Source organism: Hibiscus syriacus, unplaced genomic scaffold (genome assembly GCF_006381635.1).
Source record: "Hibiscus syriacus cultivar Baekdansim isolate YM2019G1 unplaced genomic scaffold, ASM638163v2 tig00116975_pilon, whole genome shotgun sequence".
NCBI classification, from domain to species: Eukaryota; Viridiplantae; Streptophyta; class Magnoliopsida; order Malvales; family Malvaceae; genus Hibiscus; species Hibiscus syriacus.
The window spans coordinates 917,654-937,464 of NW_024063499.1; the positions used below are offsets into that span (position 1 = coordinate 917,654).

Below are 19,811 nucleotides of genomic sequence, written 5' to 3' on the forward strand. Positions count from 1 at the left end.
CTTGTGACAAATGAAGAGCGGATGAGAAGGCACATGACAAACGGTGAAAGTTGTATGTTCTGTGGGGCAGTGAAGGAATCGCCTTCTGATAATGTATTTTTGAGAGTGAATGGTGGCGCGAACTACTTGGCTTCAACTCATTAAACCCTATCGGATTGATGAATTCTTCAACATGCACATAGTGGAGTAGATCCGGGTTAACATAAAACACCCAGATTTCTTTCCATTGGTCTCGGAACTTATCGAGTTACTCATGAACTTAAAAATGCGATCGGGTTAACATAAAACACCCAGATTTCTTTCCATATTTTTAGTTACATAAAACACTCAATATTGGTAAAAATGCACGTAGGAGTGTGCTCGGTGCGGAGCTTTGGGGAGTATTTAAAGGACTAAACTTGGCTTGGGATTTGGGGCTGAGACGTGTAGTCCTTGAGACCAATAGGAAAGATGCTTGGTTGCTGCTTCAACAAGGTACAAGTATGGAGCTGGTTTCACATTTAATACCGCACATCGTGGATGTTCTTAGAAGAGATTAGCAATCGGAATTTGCTCATGTGTTCCGGAAAGGGAATATGGTCGCAGACGGTATGGAAAAGTTAGCTTGGAGTCTCCCCTTTGGTTTCGCTCTTTCCGGACTCCCTCAACAGAGCTTATATCTGTATATGAAGCTGAACAGTGAGTCTATACAACAAAATTGCGCGCGAGAGTTTATTTTTTGTTGGACGCTCTCTCTCACTCAGATGGACATTTCTTCAATTTAGAAGCTCTGCATACATGTAAGTTGCAATTTCAATCTTCAAATTAGGCTTCCAAATCCGGTTTCTAGATCTTTCATTGTTAACATAACCTTCTTTTAATCCATCCTAATCCGTATTATTTTTCTTTTCTTTTTTGGCAGTAAATTTCTTCTGCATATCAAATATGCTGTTGATAATCAGTTGTTCTCGAGAGCGCTCTGGCTACTCCTATCATTCTAGTTTCAAGTGAATCACTTCATTCTCACTATTCGTTTAATTTTTGCCTGATTATAATGCGAATTATTTACTCTGATTTTTTTTTTGACGTGATCTTTCACAAGAATAGAGAAATGGATCTAAACTGGAAAATAAACATATAATTCATTTCATTTTGAAGTTGAAATGGTGTAGTTTCGATTCAAATGAATTCGTCAAAATTAACATAAATGAGCTTTTAAAAATGACAAGGTTTTACTAGATAAATCCGTTAATTTACTGTTGCAACAGAGTTTTAGTTAAAATGGAGATTGTTTTTAACAAGATCTTTTTATTTTGTATCTTAATGATCAGTATCGGATACTGGCACTGGTAGTTGCTTAGAGGAGTTTCAGGACCTTAAGTACAGTAGAGAAGGTATTGGAATGGAGAAATGGGTAAGTGGATGATGATGGTGAGTTCATCTGATTCTGGGTATAAAGATCTGGATACATATTTATGTTTCACGATTATTTGACTTTGTTGTGACGCTGATGGGCAGCTTTCTATCAAAACTACCAGTAAGTTTTGTGTTCTTTTTCTTGCTAGTGAAGGATCCATTGTAGAATGACTTATATTTTGACTCTGATTAAGGGAATGGGGTTAGAACTAGGGATTTCCTTTTCTGATTACTAGTGTGATCACCACTAGTCTCTGCATATTCTCTTGTTCCATCTGTTGAGAGCTTATGAAGATGTAGGTGATCATGCGGCTGTCAATTCTGCTTCAAGTTTACGACGTTTCTAATATGTGTTTAGTGATCTGAACTTTAAATCATTCATTTGGATGAACAGCTACTATACTGCTGGAGTTGAAAATGCTGTCTAGAGGCATGCTTCTCTTCTTCTTATTTTGTTTCATTTTTTTCCATTTGTCTCTCAACTTGTGTTTGTTAGACATTATAACATCCCTGTCGTTAGTTTGTTTTCAGTATCCTAACACACACATGTTCATGTTCATGTATGTATTTAATGAATTCAAACTTTCTTCTGGAGAGACGGGATTTAGAGTCACCTTCAAACTTTATCATGGAGAAGGGATTTGAGTCACCTCCAAACTTTATTCTGGACCAACTCCAAGAGGACATAACAGGCCAAGTTTAGTTGAAACTTAGTTCTGTATTACCCAAAAAAAAAAATGAATTCAAATTTGTGTCCGAGGCTGCAGGCATTAGTGATAATAAGATATATCATTATCACTTAAATCTTAGAGAACGTGTTTCTTCCAGAGGCTCACTAGGCAGCCTTCAGTTCCTAAGAATGATGTAAAATTCAGGCAAGTGCCATAGTTAAACATTTTTCTGATCTTAGGTTATATAGAATGTTATGATTTTATTTCTTTATTTTCAGCGGCACTGAAGTATGTCTGTCCATTTTTGACACCATCGATGCCTTGCTCACTGAGATCAAACGCTTCTTTCAAAAGGTTTGCTTTTGAGCATTTGACTGAGTTTTTGAATGACATTATACACAGATTTTCTCAAACTGCTGCCTTATCTCTCCTTTCCATTTACGGAATCCACATGTCTCTTGGTTTTGCAGATGCTCATTCTAATGATCCCGGTAAGTTCAACTGCTACTTTGATGCCTTATAATCTGTAATCAGAATGTATGGTCCAAATTTTGTATTTCAAGGAGACCTTTTAAAAATTTCTGAAGAAAACTAATCTTTCAGAAGGTTTACCCTTCATTTGAAATTTTGGGTCATAGGGAAACCTGACTGGAAGGAAAGGAAAATATTTGAAATGCTGAAACGCCAGCTTCTTAAATGAATCTACAAAATTTCTTCGTTTTCCGAGATGTCATGAAGCCTTCTTGAAATGGGGCTAGGAATGAAATTTCTCTAGTTCAATCAATAGCTCTCGGTTTACTTATCTCATTCCGCAATTTTTTTTTTGGTTAAAATTTTCTATCAAGTAACATTTAATAGAGTTGGATTTATTTTCAAGTGTGTAGCAGCTGCACTGGTGATTAAACGAGGGGATGTTCCTGGATTGCGATGTGAAAATGTGTTTTTACCTAATGAATGCAATCCTTTGAACTTTTCAAGCTCCAATGTTGAAAGATTAAACTCGGGCCTCGAAGAATATATTTTGAAGCACGGAAATAGCTTAAACAATAATTGTGATCCTTGCTTCTGCAGTAGGTACAAATATAAGCTGAATACCCTATTTCTGTTTTCAAGCTACTCCACATCTTTTGATTTTAGGGCTGGTATAAAATAGTTTTGATGTGATGTGATTATACTTGAGATTTTGCTTATTTTACATTTCCCCAGCAATTGAAGGTAATTTTTACTGCCAGTAATTGCATTCATACTTCTTGGTTCTTACAAATTCCAGTGTTCATATGTCTTGCCCTCTTAATCACTCTCTTATGCTAACTGTCGATGCTATAAGGAGCAACTTAAGATCAGTAGTGGAGTAGCTTGCAGCATGAAAAGCCAAAGGGGCTCCGGACTGATTGTTGAAGCTGTAATTGCAATAAGCGAACTTGCAGAATCTCCTTGCTTCAGGCCATGCAGCAACAAAACAGAGGTTTGTATCTAAAGTGCACTATTTCAAAGCCCCTTTTTTTCTCTTCATTTTCTTGCTTAATGATAAGAAATCACAAATAAAAAACACACAGATTTTACATAAAATTTCTAGACGAGAAAAATCACGAACAGATGAGAGAAAATTCACTAAGTCAAATTATAGAAGAATAATTACAAATTAAGTATATCACACGAGAAAATCCTAGATGCATACATGTGTGCTCTAGAAACTACACATGGACCACAAAGTTACATTTTTTTCTTCCAAAATAATTCTTAACAAAGAGTATCGCATCTTGAATTTTTTTAAATTGGACCAAACAAAATCCGATAATCAAACCTTTTCTTCTATTAATAAAGTTGATTTATTTGACGACATTATCCAGGTTTTGCATTTTAAAGATTTCTCTCCATGTTCAGCATCCGTTGCATCCCTCAATGCTTTGACCAGCATCGACTGGAGAAGTTATGGGTTCGGGAGTGTTGTGGATCAAGTTGACCATGCATTGATAGAATGGGAAAGTTTACCCCCTGATCTCCACATTGATATGGCGATACACTGCGATCATAAACAATATCCAACATCATGTATTCATGCTCTATGATTCAATTTCATACTGCAGCTCATTCTTATTTCTCAAAACGTTTAACGTTACATATATTCCTTGACTTGTGTTGCCAAGGTCATAACATATCCCGGGAAATATAAACATCAATCTGATCGACATCTAATAAAGAGGCAGTGAAGCTTGCATTGGATGATTTCAAGGGGAAAAACACAGGATTTCTTCTCAGTGCACATGCTGTGGAGGTAGGCGTCTCTCTTTCTAAGTTCTAATGGTTTTAAATGCATGTGATTCTCTTGGAATGAAGCATTTGTAGATGCTCGTTTTTGTCCGGAAGCTTCGTATCCAATACACGATATAAATTTGGACCCAGCAGGAGCCCAAAAATAGCCCAAGTGAGACCCGGTTGCAACCTGAATCAAACCAATTGAAGCAAACATGAACTGCACCAAAAACCGGGGAAGCCTCTACTTGCCAGCTGTCTCACTTGCTAAACTGCTTAACTGGCTTCAGTCATATTTGCAACGGTTTTGGAAGAGAGGAAGAAAATTGCATTAGTAAACCGTTTCTAAGTGGGGGTTTATTAACCATCACCATTGCTAAAAGAGGGGGAACCACTGAAAACGGGGGGATCAAACATCAGAGAAAAAAGGAGGAGGAATTATCATAGATTATCAACCATCACAAAAAAATAAAAAGGGAGGGTAACCAGAAAAAACCACAGAAAAAGTAAAGAGAGAACACACACAAAGAAAAAAGAACAAGGCGTGTAAACGGATTTTCCAGATTCAAAGGATACAAGCAATAGAAACAGAAGATTTCTTTTTCCTAGCATCCAGATACATTTATATCAAGGTTTTTTCTTTATTCCTATTTACAGTAGCATATTCTTTATTATTATTATTATTATTATTTTCGTTTTCAAAGCAATGTACAGAAATAACCAAGCATAGATCGAAAGTAAGGCATCATTTTTTTATTTCTAATTCTCCTAATCGAAAAACCAGAGAAACAAAGCTGTACAAAATCAAGAAAATAAGAAAATAAAAGGTGAAACCTTTTTAGATTTCTTTTTCGTTTCGAAATAGTAAAATGGAAGGGAGATGTTCTGGTTCATTTACCTAGTTCATTCAGGATCTATTGCCTAGAGAGGAAGTCATCACCAGAAATAGGATTGTCGAGCTTTAGCGGTTGAGAGGTCGAAGTTCTTGGCCGATATTCGGGTTTGCTTTCTTTCTTTTGGGGTTTGATCTAGGGTTAATACGAGAGAAGAGGAACCATTAAAAAACCGAGAGAACACAAGAACGAACCAAAAGTAGTATCTTGTTCAAGAACCTTACCTTTTCCTTCGCCAAAGACCTTTGTTTCTTCGCCGGAGTCGTGGTACCCTCTAGTTGTCGAAGGTATTCACTTTTCCTCCTTAAGATGTAAGCGACGTTGGGTAATTGGATTACGAGAGAAATGATCTTTTGGAGGTCTAGAAAGGGTTTTAGGTTGTCGGGGGTTCAAAGTGATGGTTATTCCTGGTTTTTTCGCATGAAGAAGAGATAAGGAAAGAGAGAAGGCCTGAGCAGTTGGTGGAGTTGCATAGAATTAGTTTAGGTTTAATTATTTAGTTTAGGTTTAATTTGTTTTGGATTTATATTAGATAATTTGGGGTTTTCACGTATGAGGTATGAGATTTGTTTAGTCATTGAAGCCAAAAGGGTAAATTAGTTTCCAATTCCCCATGTTTAAGTGACTTTTACATTTTAGTCACCTTTATGAATGTGTTTTCATTTAAGTCTCTGGTTTATTTTTGATTTGTATGCCGAATTTTACATTTATTTAAATTTAGTCCTAATTCTAATATGTATATATCTTTTGTGAAAATCTATAGTTTAATATGTTATGTTTTTGTTTTTATATTTGAGTCACACTTGTACATTATATGTTAATATGCATGATTTATAATTTTTAATTTTAAAATGTATGTATATAATTTTTGTATGTCACGTTGTATGACATTTTTAATTTTGTTTAATTAATTTTAGCATGACATCCACTTTTTTTGTACAATTTGTATAATAGCCTCACGTGCATAACTCGACCTATTACATAATCGGACTAAGGGTAATATCCTTTTAATTTAAAATTATTTTAAGTGGGCAGTCATAACTGATTTGAGGTCCGCTTTTAATGATTTTAAAATAAAAGTGTATCCCATTAATGACGCCTAAAAATTGATTCATCATTCTAAAATTTGGGAACGAAAGAAAAGGAAATGTTCGTTTATTTAAATTTATCGAGAAAAGGTTGTTATAACTTTTAAGATCTAGTCTCGATATTTGTAAATAATCGAACATTCTTTATCTTTCTAAAACGATTTGGTAATTTTAATTTAATTATTTTGAGTGTTTTTGAATGTTTTCAAATTTATATCTTTGATTTATGGGATCAAAAATCAAATTGAATTCGAATTTGTAAAGTTCAATGCAAGGACGTTAATTAATCGACTAGGTACCGATTTAGGGCGTTGTGGGGGTGCTAATCCTTCCCCACACGTAACTGACTCCCGAACTCGGATTTTGGTAACGCAGACCTTAATTGTTGTTTAAATTAAAATTAATTTTTATTTAAAATAGCAAGCATTTTTGGGTGTCCAATCACACCCTAATCAAATATTGGTGGCGACTCTTCGAACTGTATTTTTCGATCGTAAAGGAAATTCAAAATTTTTCAAAACGAGAGATCTATTAAATCGCATTTGTTTTTAAATTAAAAAGAGACAATTAAGAATTAATGTGGTTTTCAAAATCTCACATTTTTTCACCTTTTAGAAAAAAAATCGTTTCGACAGCTTGGCGACTCAGCTGGGGACTTTTTTTAGAGAGTCAGGCCGATAGTCAATTAATTAATTGTCTTTGCAATTGAAAATTATAAATTCGTTTTGATTTGGTTTTTGATCCCTTATTTGGTTTTTAATAAGTTTTGTTTGTATTTTGATTTCTTTAATTTAATTCGGTTAACAATTAAATAGTTGTACTAATTTGTTTGCTAATGGTTTCAGAATAATTGTTTGTTTTAGGAATTGATTTTGAGTGTTTTTATTGTTTGTTTTTTCGCTTTTCCTCACACACTGCACAACTGCATTATCATAACATGAGCTAAAACCCCGCTCCGTCCTATTTAAGTAGGAGTAAGAGACTATGCCCTCGTGTGGTTTTCACCTCCGCATGGGATAGTGAATCGCTCCTGGAGCTCACGCCTTATGGTCCTCGTGATGGTAATCACCTCCGTATGGACATAAGGAGGTGTGTTCCCTCGAAATTGAACTCGATCCCCTAAAGCCTGTGATGAGCCAAGATTGAGGGTTCGACAGCCCAATGGGGCACCGACAAGGACAATTCGAGAATCTATTACTTTAGAACCTAACCCGGCATATAGTGAACGTAGAGCCTGAACTTAGGTTGAACCAAACTCAAACCTTAAGAATCCTGTGAGGAGAGTACACAAGGAAAAGGTTTTTTTTGAGTAATTTATTTTCGTTTTTCGAATAAATGCTTGCGAACTAGATATCATGCGGTTATGTTTATTTTTCAAATAAGCATGCAAACTAGATATCATGCGGTTAGGTTTATTTTTCTCGAACAAGCACGCGAATTAGATATCATGCGATTAGGATTTCTTTTTGTGAATGACAAAGCATGGGGGTAGATATCATGTTGGGTAGGATCTGATAAAGCATGATTGGGTAGCCAGCATGTGTGGGTAGGATTCTTGAACAAATTATTATCCCGACTTAATTGTTTTATGTTTGCTAACCGATCTTTTGTTGTCTTTGCCTTGTTTCTTTTCTTTTTTGCATTGCATTATCCATTACATGGTGTTGATTTGGGATCGATGTCCATATAGAAGGCCAGAAATATGGAACGAACGGTTCAGAAAGAGGTTGAGGACAATGTCGATGTTCTGAGGTGGTCGGAATAGTCCCAACTGACCAATGGGGACAGCGTGATGCCTGGATACGTGGTCAGAGTTATTTGGTTATACTCACATCAACGTGTGTCAGAATGATCTAAGTGAGCTAAAGGAGGTATGGGGAAGATGGACAGTAGCCGATAAGGAGATGTTTTATCATTTGTACGGCGATATTCCTTATCTTCTGGATGTTCCTATTGACCGAAATCTGTTTAGAGCATTGGCGCAGTTCTGGAATCCGGCTTATAGCTGTTTCACATTTGGTAGAGTGGATCTGACACCAACAATAGAGGAGTATCAAGCTTTGGTTCGTTGTCTGAGGTCCCAAGTAGATAGAATATATACCAAGCTGCCAGTCACTCCTTCATTTAAAAAGAAATTATTGTTGATGACCGGAATGAGTGAAGATTGGGTAGTCATAAACATTAAGAAGAAGGGAGACAGTGAGTGCATCTTTTGGGCTGCTCTGAAAGAAGTGATTGTTCATCACCCTAATAAGAGAAAGAAGCTTGACTTGTTTGCTTTAGGGATTTATGGGCTCGTTATTTTTCCAAAGGTGCTAGGATATGTAGACGTATCAGTCATTGACCTGTTTGAAAGATTAGACAAGCACGTGGATCCTGTTCCAGCCATTTTAGCTGAGACATTCCGGTCTTTGAGTTCTTGTAGGCGCGAAGGAGAATGACGCTTTGAAGGATTTTCTTTCTAAAAAATGGCCTGGGGGCTTCACCGAAGAAAATGGGTGGTAATCTTCAAGGATATCAGAGATGGTGATATTTTGTGGCGAGCTTCATGGAATGTCTCTTTGGCTATACTTTACCGATGTGGAGAGTGAGATTGGGTTCCTTTGCCAGGTATATGTGATTCTGTTGGGTATGCACCGCTACTAGTTTCCAGACAGTATGGGTCAAGGCAGTTCATTCCAGCCACATGGGACTTGGTAGGGTCAAATTTTGCATTCAAAGAAGATCAGTATAAGGGTAAAGTTAAAGGGGTTACTGAGGTCTGGAAGCAAACTCGTCGTGTGAATCTGTTCACTTATGATCTCGAGTTATCTCAAGAGTACGAGCAGTGGAGGAGCAGTCGAGTAAATGATAACATCCCGATGGTGAATCCTAAAAATATTCAGTCGGTGGAAGAACAGTTGAGAGTGGTGTCATCTTCATTAGAGTTAGCTAAGCGCGATTTCGAAGCAGAACATAGACAATGGATAATGACTTTGCAGAAGCTGGAAGATGAAGTGTATCAAAAGGGATTGGAGATTGACATTCAGAAGAGTAGAGCATATCGAATTGAAAAAGTGGAGAAACAACTTCGGCTAGACTTTGACGATCTTCGGTCAACTTATCAGCGAATGGTAAAAGCTCAGACAGGTTCTAGCTCGAGTAAGTCATCTGTCGAATGGAGGCAAGAAGTGGCGAGCCTCAAGAGAGTAGCCGGAGAGAGTCAAGAAGAGCTCAAACAAAGCACGCACCAAGTGAAGATTTTATCGAAAGAAAAGGATTCTTTAGAGCAGCGGTTACAAGAGAGTCAAGCCCATAACGTGAAGTTGAAGGGGAAAATTTCAAGTTTAGAGACTGTATTACGACGATACCGAAGCAGGGGAAGTAGCTCAAGCCGTGGGGAAGTTGAGAGTCTGAAAAAACAAGTGAGTGAGCTTGAAGCCATGGTTCAAGATTTTCAGAGGCAAGCAAGTGAGCTATCGATAGTTCCTTATGAGGGGGATATACAGTGGCGTTTTTTATAGGAGCGAGCTCAGGCGAGAGTTAAGCAAAGGGAGGACCTTATTGCTTGTTACTTAGGACACGCGCGGAGAATAGCTCAATATTTGGTCATTCTATCTGAGGAAGCTCCTGATGTGACTGAAGAACTGGATCCCGAGGCTGAAGAAAACCAGAAGATCGTGGAGTTGCTAGCACATGTACAGCAAATAGGAGAGATAGTGCAGATTTATCTATGATATGTTTCAACCTTGTAATTGAACGTCGTTCTAATATAAAGAGTTGTTCTAAAGAGTCGTTCCAAGATCAACACCTTGCATTTTGCATATGCATTTAAATTTTTGCATCACATTTTATTCATTCATAATCATATATTTCATATTCATTAATAAACATCAATATTAACAAAATGACATATGTTTCAAGGGAATTCGAGAGATAATGAAGTGATGGTTGAGAATTCCTTGGGAGCTTTAAGCATTAATGTTATAACTAATGATGAGTTTGGTGAAATGAGAGTTATGGACATTTACCATGCACCACCGGACTTCGTGTTGAACAATTGGACCGCGGAAGAACTGCCTGTAGTTTACAAATCTTTTACCGAGTAATGCACTAGAACTTTCTCCCTGGGGCAATAGGTGATTTTATGTAAAGGGTTAAGCTGTTTGTTTTTTCTTGCTTTCAATAAAAGATGCATTCTGTTAGTTCCAAATGGCAAACATTCTCCCATGCATTTTATTCATTCATTCTTTGTTGTATATATGTATGTATTTATTTCTTTCTATTTATTTATATGGGAAAAGATCCTCCCATATGTATATATGTATATATATCTTCTCTTTCATTATTTTTTCAGGAGCTCAGATATCAATAATATGAATGCTAATGACTCTGACCCGGATATTGATTTCGATAAGCCTATATGTCAAGGGGAAATCGAGGATTGTGATGATGATAAGGGATGTGAACTACCTTCTGAATTGCTGAAAATGGTGGAGAATGAAGATAAGCAGATTCTGCCTCATAAAGAGACTATTGAGATTTTGAATTTGGGGACAGATGATGATAAGAGAGAAGTAAAGATTGGTACCACTCTGTCAATTGGAGGTCGACAAGATTTGATAGAATTGCTTCGAGAATACAAGGATGTGTTTGCTTGGTCATACGAAGATATGTCAGGTTTAGATACAGAATTGGTTGTTCTCAAACTGCCAATAAAGCCTGAGTGTAGGCCGGTACAACAAAAACTAAGAAGAATGAGACCTGAGATGCTGCTCAAGATTAAAGAGGAAGTGAAGAAACAATTTGATGTCGGGTTTCTTAAAGTGGCTAAATATCCTGAATGGGTGGCGAATATCGTCCCAGTACTGAAGAAGGATGGAAAAGTTTGAATGTGTGTCGACTACAGAGATCTCAACCGAGCTAGTCCAAAGGATAATTTTCCTTTGCCACATATAGACACTCTAGTGGATAATACTGCTGGAAATTCTTTGTTCTCTTTTATAGATGGTTTCTCTGGTTACAATCAAATTAAGATGAACCCTGAAGATATGGAAAAAACGGCATTCGTTACCATGTGGGGAACGATTTGTTATAAAGTAATGCCGTTTGGATTGAAAAACGCAGGGGCAACATATCAAAGGGACATGGTGACGTTATTTCACGACATGATGCATAAAGAAATAGAAGTTTATGTCGATGATATGATTTTCAAAGCTAAGACAGAGGAAGAACATACTGGAATTTGAGAAAACTCTTTAAAAGACTAAGAAGATTCCAGCTAAAACTCAACCCAAATAAATGTACTTTTGAGGTGACATCTGGGAAGCTGTTGGGATTCGTAGTAAGCCAAAAAGGAATTGAAATAGACCCAGATAAAGTAAGAGCTATTCAAGACTTGCCAGTCCCACGAACACAGAAAGAAGTCAAGGGATTTTTGGGGAGATTGAATTATATAGCTCGGTTTATTTCACAGCTGACGGAAAAGTGTGATCCCATATTCCATCTTCTTCGCAAGAATAACTCAGGAGAATGAAGTGAGGATTGTCAAAGAGCTTTTGAAGCAGTGAAAAGATATTTGTCGAGTACTCCAAATCTTGGCGCCACCCATCTCAGGCAAACCATTGATTATGTATTTGTAGGTTTATGAAAATTCAATGGGGTGTGTGCTGGGGCAACTTGACCAATCCGAGAAGAAAGAAAGAGCTATTTATTATCTCAGCAAGAAGTTCACTGAATGTGAGACAAGATACTCACCCATTGAAAAGTTGTGGTGCGCTTTAGTATGGGCTACCCGAAGGCTTAGGCAATATATGTTGTATCATACTACCTTGCTTATATCGAAGCTTGATCCCTTGAAATATCTAATGGGTGTGCCTGCGTTATCTGGAAGATTAGCTCATTGGCAGATCCTATTGTCTGAATTTGATATCCAATATGTAAACCAAACGGCAATTAAAAGAAGTGCTATAGCGGAATTCATTGCAAGTAGGGCTTCGGAAGAATATGAGCCGTTGAGCTTTGATTTCCCAGATGAGGATTTAATGACTATTTCGGTAGAAGAAGCAGTGGCATCCACTAGTAAATATTGGAAGTTGAACTTCGATGGTGCTTCAAATGCCATGGGACATGGAATCGGGGCAATTTTGGTCTCACCAGAGGGAGAGCATTACCCTTTCACCAGTCGGCTTAATTTTGATTGTACTAACAATATGGCCAAGTATGAAGCTTGTGTTCTGGGTCTTAGAGCTGCTGTTGAACGCAAAGTAAAAATGCTCAAGGTGTATGAGGATTCAGCTTTGGTAATCTATCAACTCAGGGGAGAATGGGAGACAAAAGATCCCAAGCTTGTAGAATACCATAAGTTGGTTATAGAATTTGTTGAAGAATTTAAAGAAGTAACTTTCAATTATCTCCCTAGAGAAGAGAATCAAATGGCAGATGCCTTAGCCACACTGGCAGCAGCATTTAAGATGAACGAGCATTCAAATATGATGCCCATTGAAATGAAAGCTTATGAGTATCCAGCCCATTTTTTAATATTGAAGAGGAAGAAGATGGAAACTCCTGGTATTATAATATCTTGCAATATATAAGGTATCAGAGTTATCCAGAACAGGCCACTGAGAATGATAAGAGAACCATTAGAAGAATTGCATCAGGGTATGTGCTTGATGGTGAGACTCTATATAAGAAAAGTCTGGATCAGGTCTTGTTAAGATGTGTGGATACGAAAGAAGCCAAATTGATTCTTGAAGAAGTGCATGAGGGAATATGTGGTACCCATGCTAATGGGCATGCTATGGTTAGGCAGATTATGAGATTTGGGTATTATTGGTCAACTATGGAAATAGACTGTATCAATTATGCCCGAAAATGTCACAAATGTCAGATTTATGAAGATAAGATACATACTCCTCCTCACCTGTTGCATGTAATGACAGCTCCGTGACCATTCTCAATGTGGGGAATGGATGTTATTGGACAAATTTCGCCCAAAGCTTCAAATGGTCATCGCTTCATTCTGGTAGCCATAGATTACTTCACCAAGTGGGTAGAAGCAGCTTCTTATGCAAATGTTACCCAGTCGAGAATATGCAAATTCTTAAAGAAAGAGATCATTTGTAGATATGGTTTACCATAGAGGATTATCTCCGATAATGCGTTGAATTTAAACAATAAGATGATGAACTCGGTCTGTAAGCAGTTCAAAATAAAGCATCATAATTCCACCACTTATCGCCCAAAGATGAATGGGGCAGTAGAGGCGGCTAATAAGAACATCAAAAGGCTCATAGAGAAGATGACTGAGACCTATAAGGATTGGCATGAGAAGTTGCCATTTGCTATGTTTGCCTATCGAACTTCAGTACGGACGTCAACTGGAGCAACTCCATTTTCTCTGGTATATGGGATGGAAGTTGTCTTACCTATTGAGGTGGAAATTCCCTCACTTCGAATTTTGTCAGAGGTAAGGCTAAATGAGGCAGAATGGGTACAGGCTAGGTATGACCAATTGAATTTGATTGAAGAAAAAAGATTGAAAGCTATTTGTCATGGTCAGATTTACCAGAAACGTATGATACGGGAACATGGTAAGAAAGTTCGTCTTCAAGAATTCCATGAAGGAGATTTGGTGCTTAAAAGGATTTTACCTGTTCAGAAGGATTTCTGAGGAAAATGGATGCCCAATTGGGAAGGACCTTATGTTGTCAAAAAAGCATTTTTCAGGGGAGCTCTAGTCTTAACTGAAATGGACGGATCAGAATTATCCTATCCAGTGAATTTCAGCGTTGTTAAGAGATATTTCGCTTGAAGAAGAAATAAAAAAAGGGAGAAAAAAAATAATAAAAAATGAAAAGAAGAAAAAGAAGAAAAAAAATGGAAAAATGAAAAATGATGGAAAAAATGAAAAGAAAAAAAGAAACAGAAAAATGGAAAATGGAAGAAAAAATGAGAAAGAAAAAAGAAGAAGAAAAATGAGAAAGAAAAAAGAAGAGAAAAAATGAAAAAAAAAATGAAAAAATAGAGAAAAATAAAAGGGGGGTTCAAGATGAAAACCCGAAAAAGGCGTCTTGAAACTAAAGGAGGTCTCAAGTTGAAAACCCGTAAAGGGCGGCTTGAGTTTTAAATTCAGAATTCATGCATGGTGGAGGTTCTGAATTGATTTTGGATGTGAAAAGAGCTCCTGATATGGGTAGTAACAATGACAGTTGGCGATCAGGATTGAGACTAAAGATTAATGAGTCTCGATTGAAACAACCAGGAGAGAAATTAAATACACATGAGATTCAATATTGGTTTAGGGCATCCAATGAAGGAGATTTGGGAGTTTAGAAGTAGCTTCACACTCTTAAGCATCATCACAATTTTGGAGATCCTTTAGACAGAAGCTACACTCGAGTCATTCTAATGGCGTGCCAGTTCAAAAGCATTTGCATTATTGATGTTTGAAGATGCCTACTCTTTTGTTCTTTAGCTTTTCCCAATTAAAAGTTTTCCGTTTAGTTGCCTAAAATTCTCTGTATTTATATAAATAAAGAGATGTATTTTCTTGTTAATTCCCCTTGTGCAAGCATCTTATTTTGAAAAGTTAAAACATATAGCTTAACTTGAAGTGCATGAGATCATTTTGTATTATTGTGCAAAAGGTTTTGGAAAATGCATATATTATGAAGCTGACAATGGTTTAAACATGTAAGATTGTGTGGCTACGGGAAACTAAAACCTTGGAGTTCATAGAAAATCTCAGCCATTAAAAGATGACCCAAGGAGATTGTCATTTATCAAAGAAGTTGGTCATGGGTACTAGTGGGTTTCAAGAAAGGAATAAGTCAAGGTCCTGTTAAACCGAAGGATATGGTATTGAGATTGTCAACTGGGGTGAACTAGTCAAATGTTCTGTGCCCAAGACGAAACCGAGTTTCATTGAGTATTAAATGAGATGGTGTTCTTTCGAAGAAGAAAATGCATTAAATTGCATAATTGCATATATTTTAGGCATGAATAGGATCATGGCATTCATAATTGCATGATGACTTAAGCAGTTACAGGTTTCCCAGGGATAGTTGAAGATTGAAGATATTGAAGCATCGAGATGAAGATAATTGGTTTTGAGATCTTTAAAAGAATGATGTTTATACGAAAACTAAGCCAAAGTAGATTCAAGTATTCAATGGCTTTCAGACAAGTTTTCACGATGGAAATGGATTCTAAAAAATTTTCTCAAATTCTAAATTTTTGAGTATAATAGTTTTCAAACATACATTAATTATTGGTAATGTTTGATTTTCAGATATGACCTTCGAAACAAGTCAATCTTAAGCCTTCACAAAAGAGTAGTGAAGCAAAGTTATTTTATGAAGATCGAGTCATATACTCTCTGAAGGAATAGGGAGCAGACACGTTTGTTGAAGATCGAGTTCTATATTCTCTGAAGGAATAGAGAGCGGGCCCGTTTTATGAAAATTGTTCGAGTTCTATACTCCCTAAACGAATAGGGAGCGGACCCATTTGTTGAAGATTGTTCGAGTCCTATACTCTCTTAAGGAATAGGGAGTGGACACGTTTGTTGAAGATTATTCGAGTCTTATACTCCCTGAACGAATAGGGAGCAAACACGTTTGTTGAAGATTGTTCGAGTCTTATACTCCCTAAATGAATAGGGAGCAGACACGTTTGCTGAAGATTATTCGAGTCTTATACTCCCTGAACGAATAGGAAGCAGACTCTTCATTCGAAGATTTTTCAAGTATCACTTATCCCGAAGTAACAGTTGAGTGGTTTAATCTTTTGAAGTTCTCATGACCGGACAAACTTGATCATCATTTGATCTTTGCCCTATTCTCGTTACACAAAAATGAGCAAAGAGGGGCAGCTGTAGATGCTCGTTTTTGTCCGGAAGCTTCGTATCCAATACACGATATAAATTTGGACCCAACAGGAGCCCAAAAGCAGCCCAAGTGAGACCCGGTTGCAACCTGACTCAAACCAATTGAAGCAAACATGAACTGCACCAAAAATCGAGGAAGCCTTTACTTGTCAACTGTCTCACTTGCTAAACTGCTCAACTGGCTTCAGTCATATTTGCAACGGTTATGGAAGAGAGGAAGAAAACTGCATTAGTAAACCGTTTGTAAGTGGGGGTTTATTAACCATCACCATTGCTAAAAGAGAGGGAACCACTGAAAACGGGGGGGGGATCAAACATCAGAGAAAAAAGGAGGAGGAATTATCATAGATTATCAACCATCACAAAAAAATAAAAAGGGAGGGTAACCAGAAAAAACCACAGAAAAGTAAAGAGATAACACACACAAAGAAAAAAGAAGAACAATGAGTGTAAACGAATTTTCCAGATTCAAAGGATACAAGTAATAGAAACAGAAGATTTCTTTTTCCTAGCATCCAGATACATTTATATCAAGGTTTTTTCTTTATTCCTATTTACAGTAGCATATTCTTTATTATTATTATTATTATTTTCGTTTTCAAAGCAATGTACAGAAATAACCAAGCATAGATCGAAAGTAAGGCATCATTTTTTATTTCTAATTCTCCTAATCGAAAAACCAGATAAACAAAGCTGTACAAAATCAAGAAAATAAGAAAACAAAAGGTGAAACCTTTTTTAGATTTCTTTTTCGTTTCGAAATAGTAAAGTGGAAGGGAGAGGTGCTAGTTCATTTACCTAGTTCATTCGAGGTCTACTGACTAGAGAGGAAGTCATCACCAGAAATAGGATTGTCGAGCTTTAGCGGTTGAGAGGTTGAAGTTCTTGGCCGATATTCGGGTTTGTTTTCTTCCTTTTGGGGTTTGGTCTAGGGTTAAGACGAGAGAAGAGGAACCCTTAAAAAACTGAGAGAACACAAGAACGAACCAAAAGTAGTATCTTGTTCAAGAACCTTACCTTTTCCTTCGCCAAAGACCTTTGTTTCTTCGCCGGAGTCGTGGTACCCTCTAGTTGTCGAAGGTATTCACTTTTCCTCCTTAAGATGTAAGCGACGTTGGGTAATTGGATTACGAGAGAAATGATCTTTGGGAGGTCTAGAAAGGGTTTTAGGTTGTCGGGGGTTCAAAGTGATGGTTATTCCTGGTTTTTTCGCATGAAGAAGAGATAAGGAAAGAGAGAAGGCTTGAGCAGTTGGTGGAGTTGCATAGAATTAGTTTAGGTTTAATTATTTAGTTTAGGTTTAATTTGTTTTGGATTTATATTAGATAATTTGGGGTTTTCACGTATGAGGTATGAGATTTGTTTAGTCATTAAAGCCAAAAGGGTAAATTAGTTTCCAAATCCCCATGTTTAAGTGACTTTTACATTTTAGTCACCTTTATGAATGTGTTTTCATTTAAGTCTCTGGTTTATTTTTGATTTGTATGCCGAATTTTACATTTATTTAAATTTAGTCCTAATTCTAATATGTATATATCTTTTGTGAAAATCTATAGTTTAATATGTTATGTTTTTGTTTTTATATTTGAGTCACACTTGTACATTATATGTTAATATGCATGATTTATAATTTTTAATTTTAAAATGTATGTATATAATTTTTGTATGTCACGTTGTATGACATTTTTAATTTTGTTTAATTAATTTTCGCATGACATCCACTTTTTTTGTACAATTTGTATAATAGTCTCACGTGCATAACTCGACCTATTACATAATCGGACTAAGGGTAATACCCTTTTAATTTAAAATTGTTTTAAGTGGACAGTCATAACTGATTTGAGGTCCGCTTTTAATGATTTTAAAATAAAAGTGTATCACATTAATGACGCCTAAAAATTGATTCATCATTCTAAAATTTGGGAACGAAAGAAAAGGAAATGTTCGTTTATTTAAATTTATCGAGAAAAGGTTGTTATAACTTTTAAGATCTGGTCTCGATATTTGTAAATATTCGAACATTCTTTATCTTTCTAAAACGATTTGATAATTTTAATTTAATTATTTTGAGTCCTTTTGAATGTTTTCAAATTTATATCTTTGATTTATGGGATCAAAAATCAAATTGAATTCGAATTTGTAAAGTTCAATGCAAGGACGTTAATTAATCGACTAGGTACCGATTTAGGGCGTTGTGGGGGTGCTAATCCTTCCCCACACGTAACCGACTCCCGAACTCGGATTTTGGTAACGCAGACCTTAATTTGTTGTTTTAATTAAAATTAAATTTTATTTAAAATAGCAAGCATTTTTGGGTGTCCAATCACACCCTAATCAAAGTTTGGTGGCGACTCTTCGAACCATATTTTTCGATCGTAAAGGAAATTCAAAATTTTTCAAAACGATAGGTCTTTTAAATTGCATTTGTTTTTAAATTAAAAAGAGACAATTAAGAATTAATGTAGTTTTTAAAATCTCACCTTTTTTTCACCTTTTAGAAAAAAATTGTTTTGACACCATTACTAGCACATTTATGCTTTCTTGTAATTGTTAACAACACTTTAGTTTATTGAACAAAGCAAAGATATTTCAGTGTTCGGATTAACATGACATCTGCTTCGTGAAAGCCATTTACCTTTGTGTATAATCCTTAAAAACCCATATATAACCAAGTTGTTCCTTGATCATTTAACTCTCGGACAGGAGTTGAATCATGTAGTCTTACTTTGCCTTTTAAATTTTACCTCGTTACCAAATTAGAGGGGTAAATGTGTAATGAGACACATGTAAGTTTTTTGAGTTCGACTTAAAAGCTAAACTTAAGTTACGAGTATCTTAATACTTTATTCAAATAGCTTGCAAGCCTAATCGATTTGGTCTTCTTTTTATCACTTAGATGGGAAAGGCAACTCGAAATAGGCATTGTCTTGATTAACGTACATAACTTGTCATAAACTTCAGATTTGCAGCTATGCCCCAAACCTTGCAAGCTCAATTACCAGCAGCATCTTGTCATCTAATGATTCAGAATTCTGAAGCAAATGCACCTCGCTTCTCGAATTATCGCAGCCTCAAGAGATCGGTCGCCAAACCGTTGAAGAATGTGTCAAGGGAAAGATAATCTCAGTCGTCGAAACAAACAATAGAAAGCCCGAGAAAAGCAATGAGGCCAAACCTTTTCTTTTTGAGGATTGCCGTCTCCAGGACCTGGAGCCAACCCCATATTTGAAGGAATATGGAGGCGACGATGTTTTCAGTTTCCAGGATTGATGGATGTCATACTTTATCCTTGCAATTAACCAATTCTGTCTAGGTTCGAGATGATGAAAAGAGCTTGCTTGCTTTAGATAAAGGCAAAGTATCGGTCCTTCCATTATGATAATATGCTCATTTGTCTTATACACCAAAAACACCTGTAAGGGAACAGAAAATATACAAGATTAAGTTCATAGAGGAAAAAAGTGCAAACACATCAACATACTAATAAGGCATCGGAAGAAAATTCGGTAAATGTTCATCAAAGCTTCAGTATTAACAACGAACAACATCACTTTAAAGGCAATAAAGAAGCCTAACTAGGAATGAAGATTTTCAGCTCAAGTATATTTCCATGTGAAAAATCAGAGGAATTTTTAATACT

General features: G+C 36.4%; 1 pseudogene; it reads left to right on the top strand.

Annotated features, from left to right (window-relative positions):
• Positions 1 to 743: 743 nt before the first annotated feature.
• Positions 744 to 19,441, top strand: LOC120192533 (annotated as a pseudogene).
• Positions 19,442 to 19,811: the final 370 nt, after the last annotated feature.